This window comes from Orcinus orca, chromosome 7 (assembly GCF_937001465.1).
Source record: "Orcinus orca chromosome 7, mOrcOrc1.1, whole genome shotgun sequence".
In the NCBI taxonomy this organism is placed as follows: Eukaryota; Metazoa; Chordata; class Mammalia; order Artiodactyla; family Delphinidae; genus Orcinus; species Orcinus orca.
This window is the reverse complement of record NC_064565.1, coordinates 5,306,652-5,318,496: the sequence shown is the minus strand read 5'-3', so window position 1 is coordinate 5,318,496 and position 11,845 is coordinate 5,306,652. Positions and strand designations below refer to the sequence as shown.

General features: G+C 50.1%; 1 long non-coding RNA gene across 2 annotated transcripts; it reads left to right on the top strand.

Moving 5' to 3' along the window:
- Nucleotides 1-2,223: 2,223 nt before the first annotated feature.
- Nucleotides 2,224-4,372, top strand: LOC117195479 (uncharacterized). 2 transcript variants are annotated; one of them, XR_004475194.2, is made up of 4 exons: nt 2,224-2,318; nt 2,805-3,063; nt 3,200-3,342; nt 3,916-4,372. It is a non-coding gene; the product is annotated as an uncharacterized LOC117195479 (long non-coding RNA). The 2 variants fall into 2 exon arrangements; XR_007478373.1 differs by lacking the exon at nt 2,224-2,318 and having other exon boundaries at nt 2,329-3,063.
- Nucleotides 4,373-11,845: the final 7,473 nt, after the last annotated feature.

Sequence of the window (11,845 nt, the reverse complement as noted above, 5' to 3'; positions counted from 1 at the left end):
GATTTTCTGAGGTTTTGGGGGCTGAAGATAATTCTATTCTACTGTCACATTTAAATCATCGTTTGGCTGGGTAGCCCGTTCTAGGTTGGAAATAAATGTCCACTGTGTTGGAACCAGGGGTCCATTTTCTTTAGTGCCAGGTGCTGCATGGAGCAGACCAGCGCCACTGTGATTCCCGTTCCTGGGGATCCAACCAGCTGTTTTTAATTTGGAGGCTCCAAGAATCCCCTCTCCTGTCCATAAGGATCATGCATTCCCACACTTCATCGTCCAGGCAGGAAACCTCGCGACGCCGTGCCCCGGCTTGGATGGGTGCAGACTTTCTCCCTTCCACGTGCTCTGGGCATCTCCCTGCCTCAGTCTCACTTGCTAGCGTTTTGCAGCCTGGGCTCCACCCTTGGGAACAAAGACTTGCCACCTTGGAAGCTGTTTTATAACACACGAGGCCAGGGCGGTACGCACATCCCAAAGAATGGGGGACCGAACAAGAGATGGTGCAGGTATCAGAATGTGTGCGTCAGACAGGGTCTGATCTGAGCCTCCGAGGGCGGGGACACTCGGCCCGCACTGTGCAGTCTCTGTGCCAGGTCAGCGCGGCCAGGCTGGACCACAGTCCCCAGAATGCCACTTCCAGTTTGCTTCCCATCACACTGGGCCACAAGGGCTGTCCTCTTGGGGTATGGAAGGGGTCGTGGCCACTTTGTAGCATATACACACCTTCCCCCAATTGTTCAGCACACCCTGTCTAGCTGCTGGGGGAAGGAATCCTGCAGATGGGGTTAAAGTCCATCATCAGCTGGCCTCAAATAATCCAAAGGGGGAAATTCCTGGGTGGGCCTGACTTAACCAGTTAGAAGCCCTTTGGGAGGACCTAGGTGGCACCCAGCAGAGACTCCAAACCACAGTGGGGGCTCCACTTGCTCTCCTTTGCCCTGGGTCCTCCCTCCTGACTGCTGCCTGGGACCACAACCTCTGCTGGTGGCCGTGGGGTCCAGCCTGCTCCTCATTGGCCCTTCCTGACCTCCGGCCTCTGGACTTTGACCTGCTTAGTCAGTCCCCATGATGGAGTAAGCTGACTCCCTGTAATAAATCCTGTAATTTACATACATATCTCCCATGGTTCTGCTTCTGGGTTGAGCCCTGACTGATACTGATTCCAGCAAAGAATCTGCCTTCCCCCGGGGGCGCTGCTGTGCTCAGGACTCCACTGTAAGGCTGGGTCCCCCGGGGCAAGCTCAGGGGTGGCCCAGGACAGTGTGCTCCCAGACCATCCTCTGGGACTTAGAAAGCCAAATTCTCCACCCATACCCAGAGACTCAAGTTTGAAAACTACTGCTCTTGGGGAATTGAGGTGTCCCACCCTCTGCTGATTTTTGTCCAGGTGCCCATGTAGAGTGAGCCGGCTGTGCTGACCAGGCCCGGGACACCCTCAGGCTCTCTTTCCTGTCTTCAAACCAGCCCAGGGTCTGCCCCCAGAGCCTTGTCCTTAGAGGCACAAAATACTAAATGGAGCCCAGGCTCTGAAAGTCAAGCCTGCCCCTGCCCCTTACAGTGTGAGGACTCCCATCCGAAGGCTGCCCGGGGTTCTCAGCATGAGGCCAAGCTCACAGTGTCATGAGGAGGCCCCGCGTGATCAGGCCCCTCCCGGTCCTTCCAGCTCCTGACCCCCCACCCTCTCCAGTCACCTGCTCCCAGGGCCTTTGCACCTGCTGCCCCCCTGCCGAGGGCTCCCTTTCTTCACTGGGGACGCCTGCCCATCTTCACTCTCAGCCCTGATGTCACCTCCCCAGGCCTTTCCCCACCAGGGATTTTCCTAGCATCCTATGTGTTTCCACTCATCACAGCTTGGGATGATATATTTGTTCTATTTTTCCATATTTATCATCTATATTAACAGCTATCTTCCCATCGGCTCACCCAGGACAGACCCCCACGCCCTAGGAGGTTCTTCTGGATAAAAGTTTGTTAAATGGATAAACGGCCCTCCGTGCGTCACTCCACGTCTCCGAGGTTCAGTGTTTTTAGCGGGGAAACAGGGCTGATGACATCCACCTTGCAGGGCTACTCTGAGGATGAAACGAGATGACAGTCCCTGGCCCCGTGTGTGGCCGGCAGGGGGCGCTCAAAAGTCCCAGCAGGTGTGGCTGGCGGTTAACGCCCTCCCCACAACTTGGCTAATCGCCTCCCCAGGCTAGAAGTGCCCTTCCCTCTGTGCCTGCCACTCAGCCCCAGGAATCTGCTCCTCATCTGTCTCCACCACTCCCTAAAGCTCCTCATGCACGGGATCTGTCCCTTCATCATTTTCATCCCGTTGCTGGGTATGGTGCCGGCACAGAAGGGACCGCAGGGGTCTTACGTGGGGCTCCCCAAAAGCAGGTCCTGGGACAAGGGCCCCTGAGCGGGAGATTTATTGAGGACCTGCTCCCATTAGAAGCCAGTGGGAAAACTGAACAAGGAAGAAAGAAAGGGGAGGGGCCGAGACAGGGTGGAGCTTCAGCTTGACCTCAAGAGGGGCCCCACCTGAGGCCAAAGAGCTGAGCTTTCACTCCAGGCACCGGCTAAGGGTGGGAGGGCAGGGGAGGGCGGCACCTCCCAGGTGCTTGGATTCTCTGGGCTGGGGCCGTGGACTCCACGGAGGCGAGGTCAGTCACTCCTCCCAGGAAGAGCTGCGGGAGCTGTGTGTAAATGCAAAAGTATGAGGGGGGGCAGAGGAGGGCACGCAGATGGTGGAAGGACCCAGAGGGGGTTGGGAGAGCCCCAGCTACGCATCACACTCCACAAAGCTTCCTCCCGCTTCCCCGAAGGATCGCCCTGACGTGAGAAGGAGTTTCTTGAAGACTGCAGAGGGACAGCTCTCTGGCGTTTCAGTCAGGATGGCCAGCCTGGAGAAAAGCGAGCTATAATTGCTTGGACAGTGGGTCAGCCTCCAGCCTTGCAAACTCCACTTGCCTCTGTGGTCCAACCTGGCCCCTGGTGGCTCTGGGGCCCCGGGCTGGTGGGTAGGAGAAGGACCAGGAAGCCTGGCATCCCGCTGCAGCCTGAGAAGTGACCACTGCTGCTCAGGTGAGAGCTGGCTTGGTAGACCTTTTTCCAAGGAGAGGATGGGAAAAGCCAGATGGAAAATCCTGACTTGGCCAATTAATACGAGCAGCAGGAAAATCCCTCAGTTGATCCCCTAACAACCAATCTCTGTTCCCAGGTCCATGGGAAGGCAGAAAAAAATGGATCCCACGTGAAGGAAAATTGAAGTGTGCCCAAAAGTTCATCAGGACTTTCCTGTCTTCCCTCTCTGGGTTCCCGGCCGGCAAAAGTTGCAAGAACATGTCTCCTTGTTTAAGCAAGGTAATTTGATCCGGGCAATAATCATCATAAATATTCATGGTTTTGCCTTAACATTAGGATAACATCTGTTTCCAAACATCTGCAATCTGTTTTCAATGCTTCAGTAAAATGTAAATTAGCTCTAACTAATACAATAAAGCACTAATGGGGATAATGGTAATGAAAGCTGCCCATTAGGGCAGGAGTCCAGCCCCGTCTCTAGTGGCCAGTTTTCTGGAATTCTCCAGAACTTCCCTCAAATGGAAGGGGCTTAGGAAGCCTCTCCTGGCCTCCTGGCTTGCTGCCTAAACCAGCTAACTCTGCACTGGCCAGGGCCCCCTCTGGGCCTCACCCTTCTCCAGAGGATGCTCACAGATCTTTCTAGAAGTCGCGTCCACCCAGGCAGGTCCCAAGCACAGAGCCCTCTCATGCTGCAGAACAAGGTCCAATCTCTTGGCCTGCAAACCAGACCCGTCACCTGTCCCAGCCCCAGCTCTTGCTAGCATCCCTAACCCCAGCCCCAGAATGCCCAGCACTCTCCGTTCCTCGAAGGTCCCAAACACCCCTTCTCTTTTGTGTGTCCTTTACCACTAGGTCATTGGCCCCATGCCGGGAGCACCCAAACACAGTGAGGAGAAGACCAGCTGACAGTTGTGAAACAGACTGGGCCCTCCCAGGAGAAATGTTGATAGTTTATAATTTCACTCTCACTAGTCATAATTATTTTATTTTACGGAAGTTTAGTTGATTTACAATGTTGTGTTAATTTCTGCTGTACATCACAGTGATTCAGTTATACACATATATACATTCTTTTTCACATTCTTTTCCATTATGGTTTATCACAGGATATTGAGTATAGTTCCCTGTGCTCTACAGTCAGATTTTGTTGTTTATCCATTCTGTATATAATAGTTTGCATCCGCTAATCCCAAACTCCCAGTCCAAGCTTCCCCCACCCCTTCCCCCTTGGCAACCACAAGTCTGTTCTGTATGTCTGTGTGTCTGTTTCTGTTTTGTAGATAAGTTCATTTGCGCTATATTTTAGATTCCACATATAAGTGATATCATATAGTATTTGTCTTTCTCTGTCTGGCTTACTTCATTAGTATGATCATCTCTAGGTCCATCCATGTTGCTGCAAATGGCATTATTTCATTCTTTCTTATGGCTGGGTTATATTCCATTGTATATATGTACCACATCTTCTTTATCCATTTCTCTGTCCATGGACATTTAAGTTGTTCCCATGTCTTGGCTATTGTAAATTCACTAATCATAATTTTAAACAAATTAAAACAATGATGAACAATAAATAATAGTATGGGTTTATGTTGTTAGGTGAAATAGCTAAGTTGCAAAAACAATTTGTGTCAGATGATTCTACTCTCTTTTATTTAAAAATAGGTATATATATTGGGGAAAACTCTGGGGAAAATATGGATGCAAATGCATCTCTTAAGAGATGCAACTCTTAGCCAAATTGGTAAGAGTTACCTTTGAGACACAGAATTGGGGTAGGTGACTTTGTTTTCTTATTTGAATTTGTTACAGAAATATGTCCTGTATTTTTTAAAGAAAGCCACTTATTAATTTCAAAGGGGAAAATAGAAACTTTATTATGAACCAATCTGGAGGCTACCCTCTTAACCAAGTTATCAAAATGAGCGTCACCATCAATGGGACCAGCTGACATCATGTACCTCCTGACATGATGTGCTGAGGAGGACATAACGTCCCTTCTGCGGTCTCCCTGACAAAATGCACAGCCTGGTCTCCCCGCCATGGTCCTCTCCCCGACAGCTCTGTGAGGGCCTTCTGCTCTGACCCCTGGCACTGGGGAACCTGGGGGCTGAGGGCCCTTAGCCAGTCAAGTTCATCCACGTGGCAGCTGGAGTGGGGGCAGAGCCAATGGGGGGTAGAGGCTGAGGAGGAGCCAGCCCAACACGGTGGAGTCTTGGCTTTAGCCCAGCAGCTGAGCGGCTCGGGGCAAGTTCCTGAATCTCTTAAGCCTCACATGGGTCAAGGTCTCAAGGTAACCAGTACAGTCTCTGGCACATTCTGGAAGTTCAACGACTCATCAACTTCCCCTTCTTTCACTTCCTTCTCTGGTGAAGACTGCCCAAAGCATTCAAAGTGAGGATGAGAGATAGCTCTTTCCCTCAGTTTCAGTAGTTAGTCAATGAAAATACGTTTGCATGTCGACAAGCATGTGTATTTGAATTTTAGATGAGTTAAATCATTGCTAAAAGTTCTAGTCACTAAGGATAGTTTTTTTAAATGGCAAAAAGAAGTGATTAAGTGAAGATTCACTGTAAGAGTTACTGGCGTGTCTCGTGGTATGTGGACCTGAGTCAGTCACGTTACCTGCATGTCCCATAACTTCAGCCTTTGGTTTCTATTCATGGATGGTGTGAATGTTGCCTTCCTATATCTAAATTTAATTTCTGTTTGGAGCCCCTACTGCACTGCTGGTGTAAACTTAGGTTCAGTCCATTCAGAATACCCTATTTCTTTCCTGAGGGCTTGAAGTCACAAGCATCCCACTCTGGAATCACAGGGACATCTTAATTCTGGCTGCTGTTGGGTTGCCAGGCTGGCCCATGTCTTCAAATCCCCTCTCCAACACCAGGAAGCACCACTGCTCCCTTGAGCCTGGGCTCAGGGAACCTCTGCAGACTCAGGCCCATCTGCCCATGCAGACCTCTTAAGCAGCCACTTCCCTGGGGTCTGGCCACCTCCTAGGAATTCTGCCTGGGAAGGGGAACCCTGTGGTCATCAGCTCTGATCACCAAGCATCCCCAGGTCTCCTTCCAGGCACTCCTCTGCCCCCTTGAATTAGATGTGGACTCTGACATACTTTAACCAATGAAAATTGAGAAGTGACAAGTGGTACCACCTGGCAGAAGCTTTGAGAGCCAGACTGCAATTGGCTGTACTTCTCTTTTCCTCTGTCGTGGACATTAGTGTGATGGTGACTGCTCCATCAGCCTGAGTCTTGGAGCGACAAGCTGTGGGCAGGATCCCCAGCCTGGGTCCTGGGTCCTGAGAAGAGAGCTCCCAGTCTACCCATGATGGCTGTGGAGTGACCGTGAGACATTAACCTTATTTTGTTAAGCCAAGGAGATTTGGCCTTGTTTGTTACTGCAGCAAGGCCTACCTATCCTGACTGCTACAGACACAAGTTTCCTCTGCTCTTGACCTTCAAAAACAACCTAGTGTCTAACATGCATCCTTGCTCAGCCAAGCAGAGCAGGGCAGGAGGCCCTCTCCTCAGGGATTTTTCTTTGATGCCACCCTGTTTCTTGTTGGTTTTTCGCTCCCTGGCCTGGCGTCCATCCCCTCAAGGCTGGACTTTTGAAACTTAAAAAGCAAGAAATGACTCTATTTTCTCTACTGTCCTGCTGTCCTGCTCTGAGGCAACAAATGCAAACTGACTAGGGGAAGACCAGGGGTGACAGTGGGATGGAGAATGAGAAATGGGATGGATTGGGAATAGAGAACATGAGAGGCTGAATAATAACCCCCCAAAGATGTTCATGTCCCAACCCCCAGAACCTGTGAATAGGTTGCCTTAAGCAAAGGGGCCTTTGCCGTGTGATTAGGTTAAGGGTTTTGAGAGACAGGGGGATTATCCTGGGTCATCTGGGTTGTCCCAGTGCAATCATTAGGGTTCTTGTAAGATGGAGGTAGGAGGATCAGAGTCAGAAGGAGACATGAGGACAGGAGCAGAGGTTTTAGTGGTGAACTTGGAAGAAGGAGGAAGGGCCCATGAACCAAAGAGTGTAGGCGACCAGTGGAAGAAAGGCAAGAAAACAGATTCTCCTCTGGAGCCCCCAGAAGGAATACAGCCCTGCCAACACCCCGATTTTAGCCCCGTGAGATCCAGGTTGACTTCTAACCTAAGAGCTGTAAGATAATAAATAAATCTGTGTTGTTTAAGCCACCAAGTAGGTAGTGATTTGTTACAGCAGCCATAGGAAGCTAACACTCTTGGTTCTAGTTAAAATATTATCCCGCCACATATGCAGTCCAGGTGGGGTCACCAGGGTCCGTCTGCTCTTGTTATCGGTTTCACACAAGCCCAGCTGTTTTGCCCCCACACTGCTCTCACTAGCCCATCCACTGCCTCTTCCCTGATTTCTTTCCCCAGTATTCCAGCCTTCTGGACCCCTGTATCTTCTTCAGACTGAGGATCTACCTACTTGTTTGGAAAACCCGAAAGACCTACTTCTTTGCCTTCTGCTTCCTCTGCTGGGGTGAACCCTGGTCTCCGCTGCTTATTTGAGTTCTAACACAGCAGCCACTCCAGAAGGAGAGGCCCTTTCTGCCACCGCTTCTTCAGCCCCCAACCCCAGCTGTTTCCTCCCTAAGGGTGTATCCAACCCCCACCACCTCCAGCCTTGACAGAGCAGGGATGCCTGGGTCACAGGCTTGATCTTTCTGGGCTCCTCTAAGGCTGCTGTGCCCAGAATGGTAGCCACTACTCCATGTGGTTATGCATATTTAAATTAAATTAATGAAAAGAAAAGTCTCCGTGACCCAGTCAGGTTAGTCACACTTCAAGTGCTTGATAACAACACAGGGCAATGGCTACTGTATTGGATGGCAAAGATATGGAAATTTTCATCATTGCAAAAAGTTCCATTGGACAGCCCTGCTCTGAGGCATTCCTCTTTCCCTTTAATGCCTTTAAAGCCCTGGTCAGCTTAGAGAAAGGAACACCTGTTTACACTTACACCTATATTCTCTCTCCTCAGAGCATTTGTATTTTCTGCCTCTTCTCTGCCTAGGGAGTGGCTATTTCCAGCCCATAATAAAGGATTTCCAATATGTAGGCTAAGGCCATGGGCCTTCCCTTACTGTAGAGATTTGAAAGCTTAAACTGCATTTCTCAGACACCCTTGCAGTTAGAAGCTTTTACATGAGGTTAGAAAACAGAAAGGAGATGGAGGTCATCTCCTTAAGGCTTTGGGCTGTTCTCTTCTGACAAAAAAGAAAGAGCAGGGTCCAGCCCCTACTGCATGGTGCTGAGAGGTGGCTGCAGCAGTGGCTGGAATCAGCCACCAGCCACCGGCTTCACGAATCACGAGACAGATTCTCCATGACCAGTGTGTAGGCAGTAGGCACAGCTTCCTCTGCCCAGCACCCTGGTCCCTGGGTCACAGCTATGGCAGTGTGTTCCTGGAATCAATTTCCTGTTCTGTGGTGTCCTGGTACTCATTCCTGGAGACCAAGGCTGGAACTTACCCCTCTACCCCTTCAAATGACTTTGTAAATATTTAATTCCCAGTATTAAATCCTTTTCCGCTGAAAATACCTAGTGTGGTTTCTGTTCCCTGCACTGAACCCTGAGTATTCAGCGAGAAGCCAGGGAACAGCTGGGTCAGGTAAATTCTAGACCAAGGTGGCCATCTGGGCATCTCAAAAGTATAAGGTGTCCGTGGTCCAAATGATTTGTCCCGGGAGCAATGGTTCCCAACCTCCACTGCCACTGCTCAGCAGAGCTGGAGCAGTTGACACCTGACTTCATTTTATGAAATGTTTTTTATAGCCCAGCTCTTCTGGAACCCCAGAATAAAGGGGTCAAGGAATCAAGACAGCTTCAAACACCATAGCTAGTGAAAAAACAGGCTTTTACTTAAAGCTAGATTTCAAAGAAGTAGAGCTATAGGTCCAACACTACAGTCAAAACGTGATTAAACTGTCAAAAGGACATGAAATCAGCCACAGAACATTGTGAGGCACAAGTCACAGTTATATTTGTTCCGTGGGTGTGGAAAAACAATTTTTTTCCATCATGATGGAAAAACAACCAAACGACTGAGTGCCTGGTCTGATGTGTCTCCCTGCCACTCAGACCTCTGCTGTCCTACTCACCTGTCCACACCATCTAGTTCACTCCTGTGGCTACTTGCGTGGCTTTGCCTCCCTAATCCACACGTGTTTTACTCTGCATCCATGATTCAATAATTCCAGCGCAGTTAAGTGTGATTTCTTCCCCAGGAGCAGCAATTCTTTGGAAATCATGTCTCAATAAGCTCACCGTTATCTCCTTGGCAATCTCCTCACAGCAAAGACAGCTGAGAGCCTCCACCCACGTGATCACCAAATATTTACTGGACACCGCTGTAGGTGAATAGTGACCCCCCCCCAAATCGGTTGAAGTCTTAACCCCCAGTACCTCACAATGTGACCTGATTTGGAAATAAGGTCACTCCCGATGTAATTAGTTAAGATGAGGTCATACTGGAGCAGGATGGGCCCCAAAGCCGAATGACCAGTGCCCTTTTAAGATGACCTCTTGCCTTCTGAGATGGCCCACACTCTGTCCGTGGAGTTTTTCTCCCAGGGACACTCTCACCTTCTGAGACGGACCTCATTCTGTCTATGGAGTGTGTATCTCTCTAAGTAAATCCAATTCTTACCTAAAAAAAAGGAAGAAAGATAAAGGCCATGTGAAGACAAAGGCAGAGACTGGAGTGATGCAGTGCAAACCAAGGAACATCAAAGATGGCCAGCAACCCACAGAAGCTAGAAAGAGGCAAAAAAAAAAAAAAAGGCTTTGTAGCTTCTATAGCCTTCAGGGGAGCATGGCCCTGCTGATACCTTGATTTTGGACTTCCAGCTTCCAGAACTGTGAGACCATAAATTTCTGTTGTTTTTAACAACCAGTTTGTAGTACGTGGTTATGGCAGCCCTAGAAAAGTAATACCAGGCAACAGTCTGAGAGCCGGGGTCCAGGGGGAAGGACGTGGTGTGATCTCCATCCTCTGGGAGCTCTGAGCCTCTCCTTCCGCATCTCTCTCAGGGCCTCCTTCCTCCCATCTCACCACGGCCTCCTCCTTCAGCACCTCTGGGGGAAGGATGGGCAGCAGGTTTCAGCGCCGGTGTTGAGAAACCAAGTAATAAGCCCACTGGCCAGCCGTCGCTGTGACTTCAACCCAGAGGCCATAGTCCCCGGCACTTTGGCTTCGAGTACGCTACTTTAGTCCTGCTCTGATTCTAATCAGGGGTCCTAATTTTATAGATGGGGAAACTCAAGCCAGGGGCTGAAGTGACTTGCCCAAGATCAGGTTGGTTAGCGCTGGAACCAGAGTTGGTGCCAAGGCCCCAGACCCCAGTCTGGGTGTCCCGACCCCTCTGAGGCCCAGTGAGAGCTGGAAGCAAAGCCTCCCTCTTCCCAGAGACCATGTGTCCTCAGCCAGCGCTCCATCTGCGGGGAGCCCTGGGACTCACCCATAGCAAGACCTGCCTCTTCTTCCCATGCCCACCTCCAGACTCTGCTGGCGCCAACTCCCAGCCCCCAGTCCGCTGGGGCTCCCTGACCGCCTGCACTGAGACTTCTTCCAGGCTGGATGGACATCCACCTCCTGAACCAGATGTGTTGTACCTGGAACTCCCGGAGCAGAACCTCAGTGAGGACGTGGGGGCTAAGGGCTGGGCTGGAGGCCTGGGTCGGCCACAGAGCACAGCTGTGGACACTGGTGATGTAGAAGCGAGTTTGCTTACGCAGCAGACAAGCTGGCAGGGACGCGTGCATTCGACACGTCAGTGCCTCCCGGCCTGTGTGGGGCCCCAGGCCCTTTAAGAATCTCCGAAACCTATAAATCCTCCCTCATAAAATGAGACATTCAGACATACACAGAAAGCTCTGCACACAACTTTTCAGAGGATTGCTAGCCACCAGAGTCCATCTGCATCCTCCTTAGAGGTCCACAGAATCCAGGTGAAGACTCCAGGCTAAAGGCACGCAGGTGTGTGAATACAGATGTACGCACCACATGTGGACACATATTCACATTTAAAGGTGGTATTCATTCTAGGGCTTACCTTCCTTAGGAGTACTTAGAGCCAGAAATCTGTAAAGTTACGTGTGTGGAATGAAGAGGAAAGAACTCAGGCTTTGGGTACCACAGAACTGTGTTAAAATTCCACTCTCCTAGCCATGTGATGCTGGACATGTGAATTCACTTGTCTGAGCCTCAGTTTCCAAATGTGGATACGTGTGAGGTTGAGAAGTAGATTTAAAATGCTCAGTAGAAAAACAAGCAGCAATTTAAAAATTAACCAGGGACTTACCTGGTGGCACAGCGGTTGAGAATCCGCCTACCAATGCAGGGGACACGGGTTCAAGCCCTGGTCCAGGAAGATCCCACATGCCGCGGAGCAACTAAGCGCATGCGCCACAACTACTGAGCCTGCGCACTCTAGAGCCCACAAGCCACAACTACTGAAGCCCACGTGCCTAGAGCCTGTGCTCCACAAGAGAAGCCACTGCAATGAGAAACCTGTGCACCGCAACAAAGAGTAGCCCCCGCTCGCCGCAACTAGAGAAAGCCTGCGCGCAGCAACGGAGACCCAACACAGCCAAAAAAGAAATTAACTAATTAAAAAAAAAAACTCATTAAAAAAAATTAACCAAAAAAGTCCATTATATAGTGATCCTTTTTCTCTCTTTCTCTCCCTCCCTCTTCGTCTATATATAATATGCCATATATATCTGAAAAGATATTCACCCAAG